Source organism: Scylla paramamosain, chromosome 24 (genome assembly GCF_035594125.1).
Source record: "Scylla paramamosain isolate STU-SP2022 chromosome 24, ASM3559412v1, whole genome shotgun sequence".
Classification (NCBI taxonomy): domain Eukaryota; kingdom Metazoa; phylum Arthropoda; class Malacostraca; order Decapoda; family Portunidae; genus Scylla; species Scylla paramamosain.
The window spans coordinates 21,353,108-21,378,045 of NC_087174.1; positions in this window are offsets into that span (position 1 = coordinate 21,353,108).

Below are 24,938 nucleotides of genomic sequence, written 5' to 3' on the forward strand. Positions count from 1 at the left end.
GGATTAGGTGGAGGAGTCTTTAGTGTTGATAGAGACGTGGAATGAGTGAACAGCTAAATGGTGTAAGGGTGGAACAAAGTGGAGGTTACGTGGTGGTGGTGGAGGGATTCTGTAATGAGTGGAGAGAAGGGTAATGGAAGACGGTAGAGGAAGTGGATTAGTGGAGCTGGAAGTGTAATGAGATAGAGGATGAAGGTGCAGGAGTGTATGGGTGGATGCAGGAATTCTCTTTCACTTTCATATTCTCTTCATTATCTTCATCCTTTCTATTCCTCTCCTAGCATCTATTTCCTCACGTTTGTTATTCTTCATTATTCTTCTTACTTCCTTCCGTTTCCTTTACCTTTTTCCTTGCTCGAGAGTGCATCCTTTCACCTTCCTTCCCTTCCTTCCTTCCTTCCTTCCTTCCTTCCTTCCTTCCTTCCTTTCGTATGGTCATCTCTTTCCGTTCCCTCCTCACATATTTCCAGTGTTACGTCTTTCTCATCATTCTCTCCTTCCCTTCTTTTCTTATCCTCATTCGTGTATATTATGAATAGCATAGACTCGTAGAGAAACCTTTGAGGAAGACGAATCACTATTAAAGTTAAGAAATTATAGATGTTAAACGTTAAATATGTTTGTAATAGAATTCCTCCTCATTTGCTCCTGTTTTGCTGAGGTCAAGATATCACTGTTCCTTTGACTCTAGTGGTGTTGTTGAGTCTTGATGGAGTCTTTGATGGAAGATGATTTTTTTTTATTTAGGTCAATCTTCACCTTTTGTATGTAAGCTTGTATTTTTGTAAGCTCTCAGGGTCTGCCGCCTCCTCCTCTTCCTTCTCCTCCTCTTCCTCCACCTCCATCTCCTCTTCCTAAGCCTCCTCCCACTCCTCCTACTCCTCCTCTATTCTACTATCACCCACAATCCAAATATCTCAAGTAAATAGCTCAGATGTACTGAATTGGGAAGCTTGTACAGCAGCAGGAGCGACCGTGCGTGCGTGTGTCGGTGCATGCGTGTGTGTGCCAGTGTGCGTGTTTGTGTATTGGGTGTCTATCTGTTAATGGACACACACACACACACTCACACACTCACACACATAGCACTGCACGCAAACTACCATTAGAGCCTGTCATTCCGCAGCTCAGTAATGGCCAGCGCGGAGCAGATAGCAGGTGGCAGTGGTCATGAGCGGCTGTGCCCGTGGTGGGGTGGTGCTGCTGTGCCTTACGAGCGAGAGGGACAAAAATATGCTGGCGATTCACGTGTCAGTAATTTGCTTACCCACGGGATGACTTCCAGGCCGCGCTGCCTCCACTACTCCGGGGCGTGGATGGTGTAGGGCCGAAGGGAGAGGTACTGAGGTATTGAATGGCTGAAAGAAGCGGGAGCATTGCGCAGTGGGAGTGTGTTTGAAGGACAGGGAATGGGGAAGAGGAAAGTAATGTGCAAAGGGAAAGTTTGGGAGAGAGAGAGAGAGAGAGAGAGAGAGAGAGAGAGAGAGAGAGAGAGAGAGAGAGAGAGAGAGAGAGGAGATAAAAGAACTGAGATTGAGTTTTGGCGGGGAGAGCTGTAGGAAGAGAGAGAGAGTGGGAGGGGATGGAATGATGAAAGTGTGCGTGTGTGTGTGTGTGTGTGTGTGTGTGTGTGTGTGTGTGTGTGTGTTATTTCTTCTTGTAGGGCAATAAGATTATAACACTAGACGGCATGAATTTTTTACTCCTGTATCCAGCATCTGCTCAGAGAAACAGTCTAACTTACTATTTGTATGTAAATGCGAATCAGATGTGAAGAAAAAATAAGGAGCGACGAGCACATTTCCTGGCCAGACGTCGCGGGCGTGATTCACGTGACGCCTGGCGAGGTGGAGTGTGGCGAGTGTGTGGGCGTGCAGGGAAAGCTTAAATGTGTGCTGCTCTGTGTGAGAGAGAGAGAGAGAGAGAGAGAGAGAGAGAGAGAGAGAGAGAGAGAGAGAGAGAGAGAGAGAGAGAGAGAGAGAGAGAGAGGAATTCATAACCTCTTTGAAAGATGGCGACAAAAGACAAAAGGGTGATAAAAAAGAAAGGAGAGAAGATGAGGATGACGGACAGGGACTGGTGACAAGGAAGGAGCTTTTCAGGATCCTGATCAGTTGACACAGAAAAAATGTTGCCATCACCTGCATTTCTCCAATTGGTCACAGAGACGTCTTCCTCCGTCACCACCACAACTGTGTCTCACCGCACAGCCGCAGTGGTGGTAGCGATGGTGATGGTCTTACGTGCGAGTCTGTGGCTAGAAGCAGCTGCTGAGCCTAATGGTGGCCGCTGTGTCGCATTCATGACTTGAGGGCAGGGAAGGGTTTCCTCGCCGCCACCTGGGCAGCTGCGTCACCACGTGTGCCTTCTCAGACGCGACTGGAGAGGAACGATCCGATGAAATATTTTCGTAAGCTGTGAGTGGGGTTCGGATATAGGCGTCCCTCACGCCAAACTTCAGACAGTGTCACTACCCACAGGCCGCGGTACGCAAACCTGGGTGTGGAAAAGACGTTTTGAACACACCGTCTACACGATTGTGTTTTTGACGTGCTTAAATTAAAGTTTGACTTCTTTGTTCACAGTTTATCTTGAAACGATTATTAACTCTTACGAGAATATTTTGATAAAAGTTGATATTGTTGATTGAAATGTGAGTACATACCTCCGCATAATGAAAGGAAAGGAGCACAAGGATGCTGGCGTTCAGTGAGTCTGGAGTCAAGCCAGGGCTGTGGGGAAAGTGAGGCGAGGGAGTGAGGGACAACCACGGGAGGGAAAGGAAAGCAAGATGAAGAGCGAGAGACGGGAGACGAGAATGGAAATCGAATAAAAGAGACAGAAAAGAAGGAAAAAGAGAAGTGAGGATGGAAAGCAGTATTGGAGAGGGAAAAAGGAAATAGAAGAGGAGAAAGCTACAGAGAGGAAGAAGAGGAAGATATGGCTACTTGGAGGAGGGGAAGCGAGAGAGGAGCGCAGGAACACGCATAAAAATGAAAGGAAGGATATGTAAATGAGAAAGAAGGACGAGGGACAGGGAAGGACGGGAGGGGTGGAGGGGCGGTGGACCGGGTGGCTGCCTCGTGGCCGGCACACCTGAACCTGCTGAAAATATGAGACAGGAAAGTGCCACGCCCTGTACACTGCTTTACGAGTCAGGCGAGGGGAGAGAGGAGGAGGAAGTGGTAGGAAATGGGGGTCGCCGCTCCCTCCACAAATCGTGCCTCAAGCGTTGCCTCGCGTGAACGTTGAAATGTGGGCCGGGGACTAAGTATATATTAAAAGGACGTTTCATTATACTGGGTGGTGGTGAGGCGAAAGATTAACAGCACGTATTTCTCTTGGCCAGTGTTTGGTGTCACCGCGGCGAGATGAGGCGCTGGAGGTGAGGGAGGGAAGGGAGAAGAGGGAGGTGAGACAGGTGAAGGAGGTGTGGGAGGCGAGGGAGGTGATCTGCCACGCGCCAATGTCTGTCTTGTATTCATGCGTGTGTTCCTTCCCGTGTTGCTTGTGTTGCTTGCTGCGTTCGTATCCTTCCAGTTGGTTTGCACAGTTGGTCAGAGAAATTACGTCGTGTTCTGTAAAACGTATGAGGTTGAAAATTAGTGTCAGATTATTACCTTCAGTTATCACATTCCCAGTTCTTCCCAGCGTTTATTTGAAGTAACTCTTATGTACGTATATGAACCAGAAAAAAAATTTGAAAAGTTCATTAGTCTAGTTATCAATACCCAGTCGATATATAGATATGAAACTCACTGAACTTCATGACATTAATACTTGTAGCAACTCTACGAGTACGTGTATGAACCAGAAAATAAATAGATAAAAGACAAAGAAGAATGATTTACTGACTGAACACAATGACTCCTCAATAAATGAGTAATAAGACTCCGTACCTGTCAACTCAAGTTCTTTAATGAATGTTTGCTTAGTATTGCCAGTCGCTTCACGCAGGTGTTCCCTCCCACGTGCCTCAGTCAGGTAAAGGTGAACTTCATGAAACATAACGCACGTGATATATTAATTGTATGTAGGGTTGGCACAGGAGCAGCAACAACTCTTTAAATTCTCTCTCTCTCTCTCTCTCTCTCTCTCTCTCTCTCTCTCTCTCTCTCTCTCTCTCTCTCTCTCTCTCTCGCAGCGCCACGCCCTGTCTCGCGGCCGTTTCATCAGAGTAATGGCGAGGTTTGCAAGTAAATGATTATACTGATGTGCCGCTCCTCAAATTCCCTCATGCACACACACACACACACACACACACACACACACACACACACACACACACACACACACACACACACACACACACACACACACACACACACACACACACACACACACGCAAGCAAGCAAGCAAGCAGCAAACTCTCTCTCTCTCTCTCTCTCTCTCTCTCTCTCTCTCTCTCTCTCTCTCTCTCTCTCTCTCTCTCTCTCTCTCTCTCTCTCTCTCTCTCACTAAAAACACACCAATTAGTCGCTGAAAATACAACAACAATTAACAAAAACATTCACCAACATTATTAGCATAACATATTTTTTTTTATCGGTTAACTGTAAACTCTGTGGGTCATCGCGGCTCATTCTAGCTCACTGGTTTACGTCCAAACATACACTGCCAGGAACACATGAGTAAACTTTGCTTGTAGCCACGCCGCCACTGCTGCTCCTCCTGGTGGTGGTGGTGGTGGTGGTGGTGCTGCTACTCCCGCCTACACTGGACTCCCGCCACGCCCGAGCAGCAAACAGGCGGCGTCATCGGGGGTAAGGTGTGTACGAGTCTCCTTGGGCGCAGCGTGGTGTGTCCCGCCGCGGTGACTCATGCCCGCATCACTCACAGGGAGCAGATTACTGGAGGAGGCAGCTCAGGTGTCTGTGTGCTGGCCTGGCGAGGGAAGGATCGGTGCACGTGCTGGGCCCTTAGGTGTGAGGAGGAGGAGGAGGAGGAGGAGGAGGAGGAGGAGGAGGAGGAAGAAAGTAATATTGGACGAATTGACTTCTATTTTAGGGTTTCATTTCAACCCACGAGGAGTCATTCCGGTTTCTTGAGACGCTGCGTGATTGATCAGCTAATGAGTGTGTGTGTGTGTGTGTGTGTATTTGTGTGTGTGTGTGTGTGTGTGTGTGTGTGTGTGTGTGTGTGTGTGTCCATGAGCGCAAACATCGTGTGATACAGTTTGAAGAGAGTAATCAAATATTCGATACGGTGGGAAGGAGGAAATGTGAGAAATGAAGAAAAAAAAATAATGACGGAGGAAGAATGGAATGGAGTGGAGTGGAGTGGAAGAGAGAGAGAGAGAGAGAGAGAGAGAGAGAGAGAGAGAGAGAGAGAGAGAGAGAGAGAGAGAGAGGGTGGCTGATGCGTATACTCAAGTCTTTTAGAGGAAGATGCTTAGGTTAATGCACCGCTTGAGCATGAATCATCTCCTCCTCCTCCTCCTCCTGGTAAGCTGCAGCGCCACCAGTGTTGGCAGCAGTGAGGGACATGCGTGGTTGACTGACGCTTCATTTCTTGTCTTTCTGTAAAAATGACGTGACTTATTAAAGGTTTTGAAGGAATCTGTCTGGTATTCCACGTGTCGCAGTTACTTTTTTCTATATTTATCTGTTTATATTTACATGACATGCACGATGCCTTTATAGTGTAGGCAGGTGTAATTGTGGCTATGTTGTAGATTATTAGTGGACTTCATGGTGAGGTAACACGGAATGAAACAAAAACACTTCGACTCATTTTCTTTAATTTTTACTGCGTCCTGTTTCGCTCGAGAACTTTGAACAGGTTTTAGTGTTGGTTAGTGTGATTTTCGTGTGTTTTCATGGCTCCAGTGATATTTTAAGATGGCTTTTACATAATCAGTATGGAAAAAAAAACACCATTGAGAATCTGATTCATCATCTGTATGGGGGTTTGAAAATAGCGCTCATGAATCTCTAAATTTCAGAGTACGAACCTTATTGTCTCTTGCTTTTCAACTTCCTTCTTCAGAGAGAATGACAATGGAAGTCTTGGGCAAATGAAGTACTTCTGCTGCTTTTTATCATCCCGCGCCGCCAACTACTGCTACTCAGTTGTCTTATGTAAGGAATGGTTGATGGGTGTAGCACAGGGGAGTAGAGGCGTAAGACATGATGCATAGTCATATTCCTTAGCGTATCACAACTTGAATACTAATGGATGGATGGTAGATATATTTTACCCAAGATACGAAAAAAAAAAAAAAATACGAGGGTGTAAAGAATTCTCGAGAAAATACTACTGACTACTTTTTTTTACGTAAGAGTGACTGGCCAAGGGGAAAAAAGACGAAAAAAAAAAATCCCATTAAGGTGCCAGTCCTAAAAAGATATATCAAGAGAATCCTTAAAAAATGAAGGATAAGTGTCTTGAAACCTCCCTCCTGAAAAGTTCAAGTTATAGTAAGGAGGAAATACAGAAACAGGCAGGGAGTTCCAGAGTTTACCAGAGAAAGGGACGAATGATTAAGAATACTGGTTAAAAAGTCTTGTGAAGTAGGGGAGTAGGGGAGGCATGTAGTTAACAATCAATAGAGCAGTTAGCGTGAAAATAGCGGTAGAAGATAACAAGAGATGCAACACTGCGGCGATGAGAAAGAGGCTTAAGACAGTCAGTTAGAGGAGAGGATTTTCTATTCCCATTCAGTTTCCCCCACGACGCCACCACGATACAAACACTAAACGTCACTATTACAAACGTGAACACCGCGCTGCTTATATTCCGAGTCCCACAAACTTGCTGCAATTGAGGGAAGCGATCGCCATTTCATACGAGAGTGAAGTTCTGAGTTATAATTATAAATGGAGTATTTACATGGTAATTATTTGTGTTGCGAACCACTGGTTAAATGACAGACACCGTGCAGACAGGCCTACAGAAATGGTAAGGTGAAAAAGGAGGGATAAGGACAAATGAAAGAAAAGAGTGAAAAGAAATGTGGATAATGATATAGAAGGAAAAAAGAGGCAAGGAAAAGCTGTAGAAAAGGGCTTAGTGAAAAGAAAGGGGTAGTGATTAGCGAAGGAAAGGAGTGGGAAGGATTGTGGGTAATGAAGAGGAAATAAGAAGGCAGTGGAATGAGATAAGAGGGACAGAAACGTTAGAGGCAGGGAGGTAAAAATGAAGATATGCTCATGGAAGGAGTAAAGAGGAAATGGAAAGAGATAAGAAGGACGGAAAAGATAGATGAAGCGAGGGATAGCAAAACTGAAGGTAATGAAGTCATAAAGGGAGTAAGGATATGTTGTAGAGAAACTAATAGGAAAATAGGAAAGAAAATAATAATGACATACAGGAAGCAAGTAACGTATAGAACAATAAATGAGGAGAAAGCATCGTAAATAAAAAAAAAAAAAAAAAAACTGACAGAAAAGCAAGAAAGAGGAGAGTAACATCGTGGAGACAGTAATGTAAGAATAAAAAATAGTAAAAACAGTGAAAAGAAACTGACAGAGTTTAGGAAAAAGTAAAATTGACGCACCAGAAAAATAAAAATAGGATAAAAGGAATTTAGAGATTAAGAAAAGTTGAGAGACAAGGAATATACTAAAAACACGCTAGAAAGGAGTTTAGAAGCTTAGAGGAGGTAGAGTTGAAGGGTCGGGAATGAAAAGGACGTGGGGGGTGGACAGAAACGAGAGGGACAGGGTAAGGAGTGACAGGGCGTTGACAGGTGAGGCGGGAGGATCTGTGCGTGAAGAACTGATGGTGGTGGTGCTGGAGGAGGATGAATGAGGCAGACGACACTCAGCCTAGGGGATCAAGGGGAGTGAGGGGCGAGGACTGTCCTGCATGTTCCCCTCGCTGCCTGCTCACTCAGTTCTTACTCCATATCTCTTACTATTTTCATTTTTATTTTCTTCTTCTTTTCTCATTTTTTTTCGTTTTTTTTTATTTTCCTTACTCTGATATATTTTTTTCCCATCAGTTTTTTTTTTTTTCTCTTAATCTTTTCGTTCTTCTACTTCGTCTTTCCCTCTCTGATTTCGATCTCTCCTTACTCTGCTCCTTACTCATGGCGGTGTCATATATCTTCCCTTACGTTGTTTCTTTCTGTCTCCTTTTACTATTTGAATCTCGCATTGCTTTCCTCACTCTGTTTCTCACTTTCCTTCCGTCATTCTAATCTTATGTTGCTTTTCTTACCCAGTTTCCATCATTATGACCTTAAATCTCTGCCCCCCTCACTATTTTCCTTTATTATTTTCCCTCATTCTAATATCATATTTCTGCCATCATTCACTCCTCATTCCGGTCTCATATTTCTTTCCTCATTGCTTCTCTCACTCTGCTTTCCTCATCCTCATCTCTGCCCTCACACTACTTCTCTCACCCGGGTTCCCTCATTCTAATTTCCTATTGCTTCTCTTCACTCACTCTCCGCATTTTATCCCCTCATTCACATTAGCTGACTCTCTCTCTCTCTCTCTCTCTCTCTCTCTCTCTCTCTCTCTCTCTCTTGCTTCACTTTTTGATGGCACGTAAAAAGCCTTAATTCTCCTTTGCCTTAATGAACCAATGGACTGTAAAGCTTTATGATTCACTTCCACTCACTCCAATCCTTGCCCGCCTTGCCGAACCACTAACAAACGAGTCATTGGGTCGTGAAGCACTTTTATTGAACACTTTTTTTATTCCTCCTACACGCAAATTTCATCATTCGAAGCGTCAGGAGTGAGCCGCGGAGCTTTGTGAGTTTATTTTCGTCCCCTAAGTGAGTGTTTCATTCCTCTTAGCCTCAGTGTGAAGCCGTGAGCGAACCACTGAGCTTCGAACACTCGGTATCGGCTTGAGGCTTCACGTCGAAGTATTGAGCCGGGGAAAATTTACTGTTCCATTTACGCGTATCGAGTGAAGCTAAAAATAACACCTGTGCTGTCCCCCTCTGAGCGCGACTGCTGGCTGCTGGCTGGTGGCTGCTGGGTGGCTTCTGGGGCGGGAAAAGTGCAGCCAAGCAGAGTGAAATAGGGTGTGAATTGAAACTAAAAGAAAATGTTTCGAGATTAGATTGGTTAGGTTATTTTAATACGAAACATAGACAAGAGGCATGCAAAAATAAATAAATGGGAGATTGAATTGATATGAATAAGTTCGCCTGTGTGTTGTTGTTGTTGTTGTTGCTATTGTTGTTTTTATTATTTATTTATCTATTTATTTATTCATCGTGTGGGTGGGTGACTGGGTAAGTGGGAGTGCGTTTGCATATTTTATCTATTCATTTACTTACAGGATTGAATCAAACACATAATGTACATTCTTTATAAGCAAAGTTAGCATATTTCCTTTAAACTTATGTGCACTGTTTGCACACTCCACTTCCTCTGGTAATGCATTCCAAGCCCGAGAGATATTACACATGAAAGAAAGAACAGGTTAAAAAAAGACTTAACCTACTACAGCTGTTCAGGATGTGAGGTGATCTGAAGGATGGCTGTTTAATATTCTAAAGAACCGATAATATTAATATCTGTGTGTGTGTGTGTGTGTGTGTGTGTGTGTGTGTGTGTGTGTGTGTGTGTGTGTGTGCGCTAGCAAATATATTCCTTTGTTGGGTGAGGTCGTGGCGGTGATAAACAAGGTGAAAGTTGTGGTGGTGGTGAATAAACAAGATGAAGGTTACAGTGGAAGCGTCCCTGAAACTCTCCCCCATGAATCAAGTGAAGGAAAAGGACGTCTTAAAGCGGGGCTCGAACCAACGGACTCTAATAAAAGTGTTTCCAATGGCCATGAGAGCTGATAGTTTTTGTATTATTATTATATATATTTTTTTTAGATTTTATCTTTCACAATTTTTCTTCGTTTTTCTTGTTTTGTCTTTTTTTCCCCTTCTTTTTTTCTTTTTTTTTCTTCTAGTTCGTATCAGTTTTTCTTATTATCCTCTGGTTGTTGCTGTTGTTGTTGTTGTTGTTGTTGGTGGTGGTGGTGGGTGGTGGTGATGCGGTCTCTCAAAACTGTAAATATTTAAGTATATATGTATATTTTTATAACTTTCATCTTTTGTACTCTTCTACTACACACTTTGGACACAAGCATCTTCAGTGAGCCTTTTTGTCAACCTTTTCCTTGCCCTACTTCAGAATCCCTACTTACATACAAAAAAAAAAAAAAAAGAAAAAGAAAAAAAATCCTATCTGGAAACTGAAAACTCCCCATACGTGATATTACCTGCAACAGTGAGGTAAGAATTAATTAACAATGCTCAGGGGTAGGTGGTATTATTACACTCACATCCTCTGGGACAACACCCCGCTAAGATAAGGCAGGCAGGTGAGGTTGTGGGTTCGTGTTGATTAGCAAGGTGAGCGCTGTTTGTGAATCTTAAGCCAGAGTGATCCATTTCAAGGAGGCAGCCGATTTGTTTATGTATCTCTCTCTCTCTCTCTCTCTCTCTCTCTCTCTCTCTCTCTCTCTCTCTCTCTCTCTCTCTCTCTCTCTCTCTCTCTCTAAAATTTTGTATATGTATTTTTTTCTCGTTCTTATCGTTATTGTTTTTTATTTGTGTTTGGAAAGTGTTATTGTTGTCATTTTGTTTTTACTGTTGCTGTTACTACTACTACTACTACTACTACTACTACTACTACTACATCCAGTCAACCAGAAACCATCCGTTCATCCTCACTCTTTCACCTACCACACACACACACACACACACACACACACACTCCAGCCTACCGTAGCCTCCAACCCTTCATTCCTTCACACCTTCACACCTCACCCTGTCCCTGAATTCTCATCGTCTCTTGGTCATTTGTGGCTTGGTTGGTGATCGACGTGCATTCCTGTCAGCACTGGTGGGCGGCAGCGTGAAATGTTTGACGCTTGGCAGGTTAAATTTAGCCTCCGACCAGGTGTGTATTGTGAAGCACCTCCACCTGTATACACCACCCACCTCCTGCTGGCCTTACCTCCTTCCGTGGCGGCTCTCGAGATTAAGTGATAGGTGGTGAGAGCGACGTAAGTGTGTTTTGGTTGGTGGTGGATAAGTGGAGGTGGATAGATGGGTGGAAGTGTTGGTGTGTGTGTGTGTGTGTGTGTGTGTTGATAGAGTGCAGGTGGAAAGATAAGCTTGTATATGAATAGACTGATGGATGGATGGATAGATAGATGAATTGACTGACTGATGGATCCATGTTTGAAGTGGAAGTATCAACTGCGAGGCGTGGCGGACTGGTAGATGGAAAGATGGATATATAGATACACATATGGATAGATAGATAGATAGATAGATAGGTAGATGATATAGATTCTCTCTCTCTCTCTCTCTCTCTCTCTCTCTCTCTCTCTCTCTCTCTCTCTCTCTCTCTCTCTCTCTCTCTCTCTCTCTCTCTCTCTCTCTCTCTCTCTTTTCTAAACACGCACAACTATATGGAATGAATGAATAAATAAAAGGATTGATAAGTAAGTGACTAATCGATGGACAGAGATCGATGATGATAAACGCAGTAAAAAGGAGAGAGAGAGAGAGAGAGAGAGAGAGAGAGAGAGAGAGAGAGAGAGAGAGAGATCTTAAAACAAACACACTCGAGGTGATGTGGAGAGAAAGCCATGAAAAATGTGGACCTTGGTGTTGACGAAATAGAAAAGTGAACCATGAACCACAAGTACAAATGAATGACAACCAGGCGCAAGAGTTCATCCACAATACCATGCACGTACACTGGACTGAATGGCGCTTAGTGGAGTGAAGGTAGCATGTGGAGGTCGTGTGGAGGCGAGGGGCTTAAACATGAATACCAGGAAGGAAGGAAGGAAGGAAGGAAAGGAGAGAAGGAAGGAAGGATAATCAGTCACAAGACACAGTTGGACAATCGTACATTCGCCTCCCATTCATCTTCTTGATTATCTTCATTCTGCATTTTCCCGTTTTTTATCAGGTTTTCCTCGCATGATTGCCCCTCGCCGCGCCTGTGCCCGCCTCGCTTTGTTTGTCTGGCGGTTGCTGCGTGTCTGTCTGCCTGTCTGTCTGTCTGTCTGTTTGTTTGTTTGTTTGTCTTTGATCTATAGTATTATATGACGCTGCTCTGAAACGCTACCAACCTTTTTATGTGGCTTTTTGTTTCTTTTTTTTTTCAACATTTTATACGTCTTTGTTCAGTCATCCATGATGTTTTGCGTCTTGTCATGCATTTGTTTTTCATTTGTTTATTTATTTATTTATTTATTTATTTATTGCCGTATGTAGTGTTTTCTTTACTGTGGGGAATCAATTCGTATCTCTGTCACCGTATTGATTTTTTGGATTAATTAGAACGTAAATAAGGAAGGAAGGAAATTTTGTGGCATGACAATAATTAATCATATTTGAGTATTGTATATGCTTGCTATAGGTGTATTTTATGTGTGAAAGCCTGTTTATTCGCTATTTCGTTTGATTTCCATGTATTTTCTTTCTTGCCAACTCTTCTTATCTTCTCTTCCCTCCCTCAGCCCTCCTGCTGCATCCTACACAACGCAACACATCTTTACACTCGTCACAATGTCCTGAGACTCCTTCATTTTCTCCCATGATCCTCCCCCAGTCCACCATTAGTTCCTCTCATCCTCATTCTCTCCCGCAAGTCCCTCTCTCTGTGTTTCTCTCCCTTTTTGTTTCTCATTTTCTTTCAACTCCACTCTTTTTTTTTGTATTTCTCTCTGCTGTGTTATCTATGCTTCATAATTTTTGTACCTGTAGTTTCCTCTTCTTCATTCTCTCCTACAGACTTCTATTACTATCCTTCTCTCCTTTTTTTTTATATTCCTTTACCTTCTCACTAGTTTTCTTATATTTCTTTCCCTTATCATACCTTACTCTGCTGTTTTTTTTTCCTATCATCCTCTTATTTTCACTACCTCCTACAAGCCTCCGTGTGTCTTTTCTCTCTTTTCTTTTCTATCCTCACATATTTTTCTTATATTTTTTCTCTCATACCTTCCTTCGCAGTTTTTTGGCCACTCATCTCTCCCTCCTTCCCTCCCTCCCTCCCTCCCTTCCTCCTTTCTGGCCATTCATCACATGCCTCCCTTCCCTCTCTCCTTCCTTCCTTCCCTCCTGCCATTATTGATCGTAACCTCGGAATAAGCTGTTTCTGCAATACGTAGCAAATTTACACTAACTTTTTTTTTTCTTAACTTGGCAATGTCTGTCAGAATTAAGGGGTTACGTGGGTATGTGTGTAGTGTATGTGTATTGATGTCGTTTACTGTAGTTTCTCCTTAGAGGTCTTTATTATTATTTATTTATTATTATTATCATTATTTTTTTTTTAGTTTGTGCTGGCTTATAGTGGTGTTTGGTGTTTATTTATTCATTGCTTATTTTTTTATTTTTTTAGTTTGTTTTCTCGTGTGTGTGTGTGTGTGTGTGTGTTAAGAAGGAGAGAGAGAGAGAGAGAGAGAGAGAGAGAGAGAGGAGGAGAGAGAGAGAGAGAGAGAGAGAGAGAGAGAGAGAGAGAGAGAGAAGTCGTCTTAACTTCCCTCGGTTAAAAACTCAAAGAAAGCAAAAATGAAGTTGGCCGGTCTATTTTCAGAGATGTCTTGAAGCTCCACTCTTGAAACCGCGCATGTTTTACTGTAAACACAAGGAAAAACAGATACATGTAAAGAGTTCCGAAGTTTACCAGTGTTTAAATGAGATGTATTTTTGAGTATTTTTTCTTTTTTCATCTGTGTTTTTCTTTTCCTGTGCTGTCACGTGTTAGGTGTGTGGAGGTTTCGCTTTTGCCGTCTAACACCTCAAAACTTTCATAATGCTGTAGATTATTTGATACATCCTCGCAATGGCCAGCAGGTCTATAAGTATTTGTTCTTCACCTGTGTTCCTTTGTGTTTGGTTTTATTATTGTAGGTATTTTTAGCGTAAGGCTTCCTGTGTATGATCTTTTTTTTCTTTTTGCTTATGATTATCGTTGAATTTAGTCGATGCATTATTATTATTTCTCTTTTTTTTACTGTATTGTGTGTGTGTGTGTGTGTGTGTGTGTGTGTGTGTGTGTGTGTGTGTGTGTGTGTGTGTTTCAGATCCGTCGTGTTTGTTGCACTTTTCCAGTCAGGTTTTGCGTGACACGAGAGCATTGTCACATATATATATTTTTTTTCCCCCCATTCATGTTGTCGTATCGTAATATTCGGAGTTCTGTGCCGGGTTCATGTTTCTGTTTTGCCTTTTTGTTTTGATCGCCAAGCCGCGGATCAGTCTGTGTTTCGTATTTTTATGTTCTCATTCATATTCGTTTCTATTTCTTCTTTCCCTTCCTTTCCGTTCATTTCTCTTTCCCATCTTTCTTTTTCTTTGCCCTCACTTCCTCTTTTTATTCCCCTATCTTCCCTTCTCTTCTCTTTCCTTTTCTTCCCTTCTCTTCCCTTCCCTTTCCTTCCCCTCCCTTCTTTTCCATTTTATTCCCCTGTCTCCTCTTCTCTTCCCTTTCTTTCTCTAACCTGTTCTCTATGCTTTCCTTTCCTTTCCATTCCTCACTTCTCTCACATTTCCCTTCCTTTCAATCCCCTCCCTTCCCTTCCCTTCCCTTCCCTTCCCTTCCCTTTCCTTCCCTTCCCTTCCCTTCCCTTCCCCTCCCCTCCCTTCCCTTCTCTCCCCTTTCCCTCCCTTCCATCACTTATCCCTTCTCGCAAAACCACCCACCACAGCCTTACCATCAACCCAATAAGCGGATTTCCCACCACACACAATAGACGCTCAGTAATACATGACTAAGACACACACAGTCTCCTCCGTGCAGCCCAGTAGTGGAGTGTTGTTGGTTGGGAATCGAGCAACACAGGCAGAGAGGCGGCCTTGTGTTGCTCAAGGAGGGATGAGAGGATGTGTGTTCCTTGGAGTAATGGAGGCTTGAGAGAGAGAGAGAGAGAGAGAGAGAGAGGGGGGGGGGGGAACATGTTTTATAGACGGGAAAGTGGAAGGAACACGAAACAAAAATATAAAAGCAAAAAAAATAACTGCAAAACAAAAAAAAGTTAGAATCATCAGAGAGAGAGAGAGAGAGAGAGAGAGAGAGAGAGCGGACAGGGAAGCAGGCAGAGAGACAAGCAAACACACTTAAAAGTACAATAACACGTGCAAACAAATACATGGAATTAAATAGTTGCATTGTTCCATTAATTTCTTTCATTCGTAAACTCAAGATGACTCGCTTCTCTCCAAGCACTCAAACCCTCAGACAAAATTAGGAGGCACTTTAAACGAGATAATGGTGGTGATTAATGACAAGCACATACTCACTTTAATTAGACTAGACAAATTAAAGAACGACATGGAAATAGGTAGATATGCTTCATGTATGGACTGCCTCGTGTAGGGATGATGACTTCCTGCACCTTCATTTATTTTCTTATTATGTTCTTATAAAACCACTGTAGAGGAAGACGTAGAGAAGACAGGGAGTACGTATCTTAAACAATTAATCATCAAACCTCCTAAGAAGAGACGTATAGATGGACAGATAATGTTTTTTTTTTTTTTGTAGCTTTATTTATTTTTATGTTACGATGTTCTTACCCAGCCATCGGGGAGGAAGACATAGAGAGTGCGTATCTTAACAATCAGTAAACTACCTCACCAGAAACGTACAGACGAAAAGATAAAGCAGGGCTCTGGAGGGGTGACTTGTGTGTGTAATTGGTCACTAATAGCCAGGGCGGACGGTGAACCCTTATGCAGGAGCGGCCAGTAAGTTCCTGGGTGGTTATTCTGCAGAGGGGACGCGTTACTCCCTCAGGAACAACGGCAATTAGAATGCGTCTGTTTCGCTCTCTCTCTCTCTCTCTCTCTCTCTCTCTCTCTCTCTCTCTCTCTCTCTCTCTCTCTCTCTTGACTTTCTGAGGTGTTTGTTTTGTTTCTTTCTTCCTCTGTTTATCTTACCTCTTCTTCCTCGACTCTCTTTTCCTTTTCTTGTGCTTCTTTTGTTCTTTCTTTCTTCCTTCATCTGATTCTTCTATTTCTTCATGTTCTTGTTTTTTTCTTTTTTTCTTTTTTTCTTCCTTCTTCTTCTTCTCTTTCTTCTCTCTTTCTCCTCTTCTCCCTCATTTTTAATTGCCGTCACCGTAATATCCAGCACGTGACGTTTTAATCCTCCTCCTCCTCCTCCTCCTCCTCCTCCTCCTCCTCCTCTTCCTTCTCCTCCTCCTCCTCCTCCTCCTCCTCCTCCTCCTCCTCCTCCTCCTCCTCCTCCTCCCCCACAGTGTTGACTCAAGGGGCTTAGTTGAACATCTTGACTCACCAGGTATCAGCGATGGGGGAGGGGAAGGGGGAGGCGGGAGGAGGGAGGAGGGAGGCTGATCAGAGAGGAAGGAAGGGAGGGAGAAGGGAGGAGGGATGAGTGTGTTAAGTGTAGTTGACTTATTTCCATTTAGATAAGAGCTTTTGTTCTCTTAATTGTCTTGTAATTGTTGCGTACGTGTTAAAGACCTGCTAGAGAGAGAGAGAGAGAGAGAGAGAGAGTCTAGCCACCCAATCGTCACCACCATAACCACACACACACACACACACTACTACCACCACCACCACCACCACCAGAGCCACAACACAGTAATCCAACATGATGCACCACCACACACCTTCAGTTCACCATTCAGTTCCGCCTCTCCTTGGCCTGCCTCTGCCTCGCGTGTCTGTCTCTCAGCGTCTCGTGATCCGCCCTCGTAACTCCTGCGTTTATTCTCCGATAAATTAGGACAGAGGACATTTAAGAACACGACGTAATTATAGTGCGTTTGATTGAATTCCGGAGGCGAGGAGAGGGATGGAAAAATGAGGGAAAGGTTTTCATCATTATACACATGACTGTCAGGAAGCTACGAGGAAAGGTATATAGGATGGTGCCTGGCTTAATTACATTTTGGGAGGTGAGAAGGGGCTGTGGGTGATAAATTGGTGTAATTACTCTGTTGAAAGCTGCTTTGTTCCTTGTGGTAAAGGGAAGCTGTGAGAACTGATCGATTGACGGGCCAGACACTGAACGCCAAACTTCGTCAAAGGTGATTCATTCGTTCGGGAAATGTAAAATATTCTATTGAGATTTGTTCCGCGGTTGTGGTTCGGGAATGCTTTCTATGAGGGAGGGAACCGGTTGAGTGACGTTCAGGAAGAGAGAGGGGAGGGGGAGTCATCTAGAAGGTGAGTGTCATGTGATGGATTTTAGTATTGGAGGCACTGGGTATCGCAAGGTGTTCGAGATGTAAAGTTTCAGAAAAGTGGGTGGGATCGATTTTATGTTTGTCTGGAGGATAAAGATTTGTGTCAAGGCTATTGTAGAAATTCTTTGATTCCATTTTGATGAATATGATTAAGTCGTACTGGTAAAAAAAAAATATAGATTAATTAAATAGAATGAAAAAAAAGCTGCAACTGAGGAATCGATTAAGGAAAGGAATGCTGCGGCTCGTGGTGTTTTGGAAGTTTAAAATTTCTTTCAGGACTAGTAAAACAATTGTATGATCCAATTTCTATGTAAATTGTTAACCGTATAGGCAAAAAATAAATAAATAAATAAATATAAGAAATAAAAACATAGACTATAAAGTAACAATCAAATTAATCACAGTTAATTTCAATAAAACAATGCCACAAAACAAAAAAGAATTAAATTATTAAGCACCCGATTTGAGTTACATCATACGAGTGTAAAACTAATTTCAGCTTTATTCCCCATATGTTTACAAAGGTCAAACAAGGCGTGGGGACTCGCCTTAACAGTAACACACGTGTCCTAATCTATAATGCCCCGTGAGCGTTCTAACCCTATTTCAACATGGACTAGGAAGCGAGACCTCTCCCGACCTTTACTTCTCAACACACACAAGCCTAGACTACATTTCCTGGTTTAATTAACAACGAATTGTCTTTGTGTGTGGCTGTGATCTTTTGACAGGGAGGGTTTGGGCCGCTGCTGCGTTGTGTGTGTCTTCATTTCTCTATACTTTATGTGTGTTTTGTATTTATGTATTTTGTGTGTTTACTTTGATTTCTGTTTGCGTCTTGTGCTGTGTTTTTTTTTTTTTTTTGGTCTTTGTTCAGTTTGTTGTGCTTTGTTCATGTGTTTAGTCAGTTATTGTTATGTTTGTGTGTGTTATCGTATTCCATTCTTTGTTTCTCTGTATGTCTCACCTTCTGTTCATTCTTTTTGTCACTATATTATATTCTCTGAGTGTGTATGTCTTTTCCTCAGTTTCTGTATGTCGTTTTCCGTTTGTCTGCCTGTCTGACTATTACTGTATCCCATTCTCTGTTCGTATATTAGTCTTTCTCTCTCTACACGTGTTGTCCTTGTGTTTACCTGCGTGTTAATGGAAAATAGAGTAGAAAAGAAGCAGAATAAAAGGAGGAAAGAGGGAAAGGACGGCACGGCAGCTTCGTCTCTGCCTGTCTGTCTGTTTTCCCGTCTGCACACGTGGCTCACCTGCATGTCAGTGGAAGGTGGAGTCGAAAAGAATAAGGAGGAAGGAAGGAAGGCAAGGAGGGAAGGGCGGGCGGGGAGGATGGCGTGCGGGCCTGCAGACACAAGGCGAAAAATGAGATACCGTGACTTTTATTTTTACTTCCTCGGCCGCACAAATCCGCAATTAAGACAACTGATGATGCCGCGACCTTCGTCCTGCCGGGGCTGAAGGTGCGTCCGTGGGCAAGCGTACCCTTTGCTTCAGGACTTCCAGCTTCCCTTCCCCATCGCACGGGAGAGGTGAAGGTCAGGTTATCGGGGAAGGTCAGGTTACCGGGGAAAGTCAGGTTACAGGGTCCTCTCTTGGAAGTGCATGCAAAGGTTAGGTTAAGGATACTAAACAATAAGGAGACTGCAAAAGGCCAGTTGACCTACACAAGAGAGATCCTTTGACCTACACAAGGCTGCTTCCTTAATCTACACGTCAGATCCTTTGTCCTACACAAGAGACATCCTTCAACTTTCACAGACCAACAACTCCTTTATCCTACGCAAGTCAGATCTGTTAACCTCCGCAAGACAGATCCTTTGGCATCCCTCAAAATCTGTACTCTCTGGTGTAAAAATCAGGTCATCGTCTTCTTGGGCACTAGGTGAGGGACACGTAAAGACAAGACCTTCAGTACGTTTAAAGTTTTTCCTCGTCAGATACAAGAGATATGGTTGGCGTTGTTTCGTGGATTCCTCGCCCCGTTGATCTTAGTGTTTCTTGAAGCAGGTCTTGAGTCGAGAATGGATCTGAATCTTTTATTTTTGTCCCATTTTCTGAAGTGGACATGAACTTTCTTTTTCATTATGTTACTCCATTGATTAACGTCTTGCAGAGTCTGTGTTGAGTGTTTATTTAGGGTGTGTTTATTTGTTTGTTTATTTGCTTATTTATTTGTGTATTCCGTGCATCGCCTGCGCCACACGAGTGAGTGAGTCAAGGCGGTGCGTGTTGGGTGTGTTTTGAAGCTGCTGCCGCCGACCTTTGCTTGACCTGCAGCCGTGCACCACCACCATCACCACCGCCACCACCACCACCATCACCACCACCACCACCACATCTCATATACCTCGCGGCAACATTCTTAATAGGAAAACAAAACCAATTAGATATTTTTTCGCACGTGAAGATGAGGAACATGAGGATGGAAAGATGACATTCCTTCCTTCCTTCCTTCCTCCCTTCCTTCCTTCCTTCCTTCCTTCCTTTTCTTTTTTCCTTTCTTCTTACTCAGTTCCTTCCTTTGTTTCTTCCCTCTTTACCTTTTTCTCTTTTTTACCTTCCTTGTCTCCTCCTCCTTCTCCTCCTCCTCCTCCTCCTCCTCCTCCTTTTACTCCTCAATCCCTCCTTTTCTTCTCTACTTACCTCCTTGTCTCCTTTCTTCCTTCCTACTTACCTTCCTTCTCTTCCTTCCTTCCTTCCTTGCTTCCTTCCTTCCTTCCCTCTCTCCTTCCCTCCTTCCATCCTTCCTTCCGTCCCTCCCTCTCCCCTCCTTTCCTCCTTTCTTCCTGATCCTCCCCTTCTTCCTCTTTACCCATTTAATCGTACTTTCTATGGAGTTCCTTTCTTCCTTCCATTCCTCCTATCTGTCTGCCATTCTTCCTACGTGTCTGCCTCCTTACCCTCTTTTCTGCTTCCCCCTGCCATCTTTCCACCTTGGTTCCTTATTTTCCTTCCGTCCCATCTTCCTTCCCTCATTCCTTGCCCCTTTGCTTCCATGCCTCCCTTCCTCATTGACGATCCCGGGACGAGGATGCAGGGGCGTGTCACCATTCCCTCACAAAGGTCGGAGTGAGGCTTGGTTTGGCGTGGCGTGGCTGGATGTCAGTCTGCTAATGTGCATTCCTCGCCTTACCTCTTGACCTCCATAGCAGAGAGAGAGAGAGAGAGAGAGAGAGAGAGAGAGAGAGAGACAGAGGGGGGGGGGGAGAATTTTATGTATTGTGTATTTTTTCATAATGTAGCAATAATATACGTGTCTCCAATGTTGTGTGGGAAGAAAGAGAGAAAAAATGACGAAAGGAATGTGAGTGTAGGTGTTTAATCAGGAGGGGAGAGAGAGAGAGAGAGAGAGAGAGAGAGAGAGAGAGAGAGAGAGAGAGAGAGAGAGAGAGAGAGAGAGAGAAACACAGGCAGACAAACAGACAACCACAGTGTTCACTTCAGTTAGCTTAGTGACCACGCGGAAAAGGGAAGCAACAAGCACACACACACACACACACACACACACACACACACACACACACACACACACTAAAAATATCAATCACTTTCCCCGTCAATACAAGAGTGAAGAGTTATCTAATCACTCGCGCCAATCAATACAGGTGAGACATAACACTCTTGGCGCACCTGCCCGTAAGAACGACTTGGATTATCGACTTGCGTTGAAGGCGTGACGCTTCCTGACGTCACTCCCTGCCATGAGGTGACGTCAGAATGCCTCATGGGTACTTCATAGGCCAAGGACGCTGCACCAACACGTCACATAGGAGCTGGGAAGACGATGAAACGTGCAAATTGGATAGGTAGATAGATACAGGCAGATTAGACAGAAAGGCAGGTAGATAGATAGACAGATAGAGATAGAGAGAGAGAGAGAGAGAGAGAGAGAGAGAGAGAGAGAGAGAGAGAGAGAGAGAGAGAGAGAGAGAGAGAGAGAGAGAGAGATATTAGACAGACAGGCAGGTAGATCTATAGATACAGACGTATTAAACAAACAAATTAAACAAACAGGCAGGTAGATAGATGGAAACAGGTAGATTAGACAGGCATACAGACAGGGAAGTAGATAGATACACAGCTTAGTCACATACAAACAGACAGGTAGATAGACACACAGATTAGACAGACATACAGACTTGCAGGTAAACAGGCAAATGCAGACAGATTACAGAGATTAGATAAGCAAACAGACAGGCAGGTAGACAGATAGATAGAATTCTCAAAAGTGGAAATACTGGAAAAAAAGTAACTGGAGGAGGAGGAGGAGGAGGAGGAGGAGGAGGAGGAGGAGGAGGAGGAAGGGAAGGGAAAGGCATGGGTGAAGGGAGATGATGTGTATTGATATTGTAGTTCTGTAAATGATGGTAGTAAATTTCTGGTATTTGATTTAGCGTGTGTGTGTGTGTGTGTGTGTGTGTGTGAAGATGATAATGATATAATAACAATAACAATAATAACAACTAAAATAATAATAATAACAACAACAACAAAGGCAACAGCAATAACAGTCACGGAAACTATAGTAAAAGAAAAATCAATAAATTAAATCACCTAACCTAACACAAAACAATAAGCACAACACAACACAAGGTGCGGGCGGTGAACACTAAACACAAGCTGTACAGAAGCTGTTGACTGGCGGTGTTTGCTGAATCAACATCCTAAAAGTGTAATTTCGTGTAGAGAGAGACGAGGCCGAGGCTTGAAGGGGGGGGGGCGTGTGTGCTCGGTAAATATTTGAACACCAAAACAAACTATACCTTTAACTTGAGGAGCTGCTAAAAGTGTGCTTCGTGTTCTCAACGGAATAAACTAATGTGTGTCTGGGAAATAAACAGAGAGAGAGGGAGAGCACTTGTTCAGTCCTGCATTATTAAGGTTTGTGAATCTCATCTGCTCTGAGTGTAAGGTGAGAGGTTTCTTCTTCTGCTCCTTCGTCTTCGCCATCTTGTTTGTTGTTCTTGCTATTTTATTGTTCTTGTGATTTTTCTTTTCTTTTTCTTCTTTTCTTGAGCTGCTGGGAGTATGTGTGTTGATTATTAACGGACTAACTGTGACTAATAAATACGTGTCTTAAATAGAATTACGACATTACATTCATATCTTTGCTATGAGGATAAGAAAGTTTTTATTTAATTTTCTGAACTGCTAAGAATACGATTTATTTCAACTAACAGAACCTTTATCCAGCATCTTGAGTTACTGCAGTGTCTCCAGTTACATTTTTTATTTTGCGGATAAGAAAGATGTTTTGTTTTATTTTCTGAACTGCTAATATGAACAGACCACTTGTCCTCCATCCTACGTAAGGTGGCTTTGTATCTAGTTAAACTTCCCTCAACGATTAAGAATATATTCAGGCTTTTTCTTTTCTGAGCCGCATAGATTTACATGTTCCTAAAGGAGTAACAAATATGAGTCCAATACAGACGGCACTTGTCCAGCATCCTACAGTTATTAAATTTGCCTGTTGAAATCCCTCATGTTAGGAAGGGGAAGGTTATATTAGGAGTGCCAGGTTTCCATTGACTTGCAGTTTTCAGGAGCAGAGGCAATGAGACGGGGAGGTGAAACGCATTATGTAATCCCTTTGTCATCTGTGTTCCCTTCTTCCTTCAGTATTACAAAGAGTGATTACCGTAGAAATATTGGCTTAAAAAAGAGATTAATTAAAATGAGAGAGAGAGAGAGAGAGAGAGAGAGAGAGAGAGAGAGAGAGAGAGAGAGAGAGAGAGAGAGAGAGAGAGAGACAGAGAGAGAGAGAGATTTCCAGTTTAGTATTAAAAGGAGGTTCACGATAACAACTCAACATTGCCTTCTTTCTCAATAACCGTGACAACAATTAATGACCCGCTGTGTTCCTGCCAATTTTTTCGCTCCCTCTGCAAAGTTTGGTTCTTGGGGCTCCTCTGTGACGCAACGGACCTCCGGAGAGCCTTGCGCAAGTTGGCGGGACCCCGAGTGAAGCTGAGGGCGTTTCATCTTTGTCACGAGGCTAAAGGGCGCAAGATGGAGGCGTAGGAGGAGGAGGAGGAGGAGAAGGAGGAGGAGGAGGAGGAGGAGGAGGAGGAGGAGGAGGAGGAGGAGGAGGAGGAGGAAGAGGAAGAGGATGGGAAGTGACTAATAGGATGTGAAGAGTTTTGCGTTTACCTTAATCAATGTTTCGGTTATGAATGAGTGTTTGTGTGTTTGTGTGTTGCGGGAGATTAATTTTCCAGCTACTACCGGTTTGTGGTTGAATCGTCCGTGTGTGAGTGTCCTGACATTTCCAAGTCTGACGCAAGGGACACGTCGCCACAAAGGGACCACTGACAGACCAGGGATGTCGCACGCACAAACACACGCACGCACTCCCGTCTTGTGGATGAGGATAGAATATTGGTGAAGAGAAGAGAGACTGTGTACAAAGTTGAGGATTCGACCTTTGAGTAGAGGTTTGTGTCTTGTGAGGGAGAAGTGAGTGTGTGAATATTTGAAAACATTATGACTCAGTTGATTAGTATGACAGTGATGAGCACGAGGAGATGGAAGAGGAGATGAAACGAACCAGGAACAAGAGCAGGAAAAGAAGGAGGAGAAGGAAGAGGATGATACAGACAAACAGTAAAACCACTTAATTAACACTTATATTTCCACACAAAGAAGAAAAATAAATAAGTAAATAAATAAATAAACAGATAAAACACCATAGAAATACATACACATATATACTTCTATTTTTCTGGTTTTCCGTCCTGCTTTCCCTTTATGCATCAGGGCTAGCACGCTGCCTCTTAGCGAACTACATCGGATTTGGCATCTGGAAACCTGAGTTGATGCCATTCCTCTCAGACCGTGGTTAGGATTCGAACCCATGCATCTGAGGACTCCCAGGGAACCATAGCACACGTGATCTCACCCACATGTAAAGATAAGAATCCCGCGTTTTGAGTAATAACGATTTAGAGCAAGTTCCGGGTCATCCTTCTCCTAACCCTTCCTCGCTCGCTTCCCTCCTCCGCCCTCACTCATCCGGTGCTCGTCACGGTCCTTCCCTTCCCTCGCCCCTCCTCTTAATTCCTCTCTCTCCCATCATCCCCAAATCAAGAGGAATATTAATGTTCCAAGCGACGCCCTCCACTTTTCCTCTCCGTCCCTCAGAATCTCTCCTTTCCTCCTCTTATTTTCTATCTCTTAGTTCCCCTATTTTCCTCTCCTTTCTCTCCTCTTTGTCTTGTTTTCGTGGTATTGTTCATTTGTCTTTTCTCCTCTTCTTTTTTTTTTTCTTTATCTCCGTCCCTCTATCTATCTTTTCTTGCTGTCTTTATTCTTTTCCTCTTTCCTTTTTCTTCCTTTATTTTAGCTGCGCCCTTCTATCACTTCTTGTTATCTTTTGTCTTTCTCTTTCCCTCCTGTCACACTTTTATTTTTTGTCCTGTTTCTTCTGTCTTTCTCCTTCGTATTGCTTTTTCTTATTGTGACTTTTCCCTCTGTCCCTCTGTATTTTCATAAGTTAGTCTTCCTTTTGTCTCTTTATCCTTATTTCGTTATAATATTGCTAAAATACACATATTCACACTTACGGAGCATAACACCCATCTATTCCTTGTCTCCATCAGTGCCTCCACCAGCCACCACACATCCTTTCACTCCAGCACAACTTGCAGAATAATTTACGCGCCATTAACCCTTTGACAGCTACGACTCGTCCTCATGTATAATTAAATGGCCTGTTGTAAGTTAAGAGCACAATACAAAGAGTCCAGTGACACACGAATAAGAGGTTGATAGAGAATTT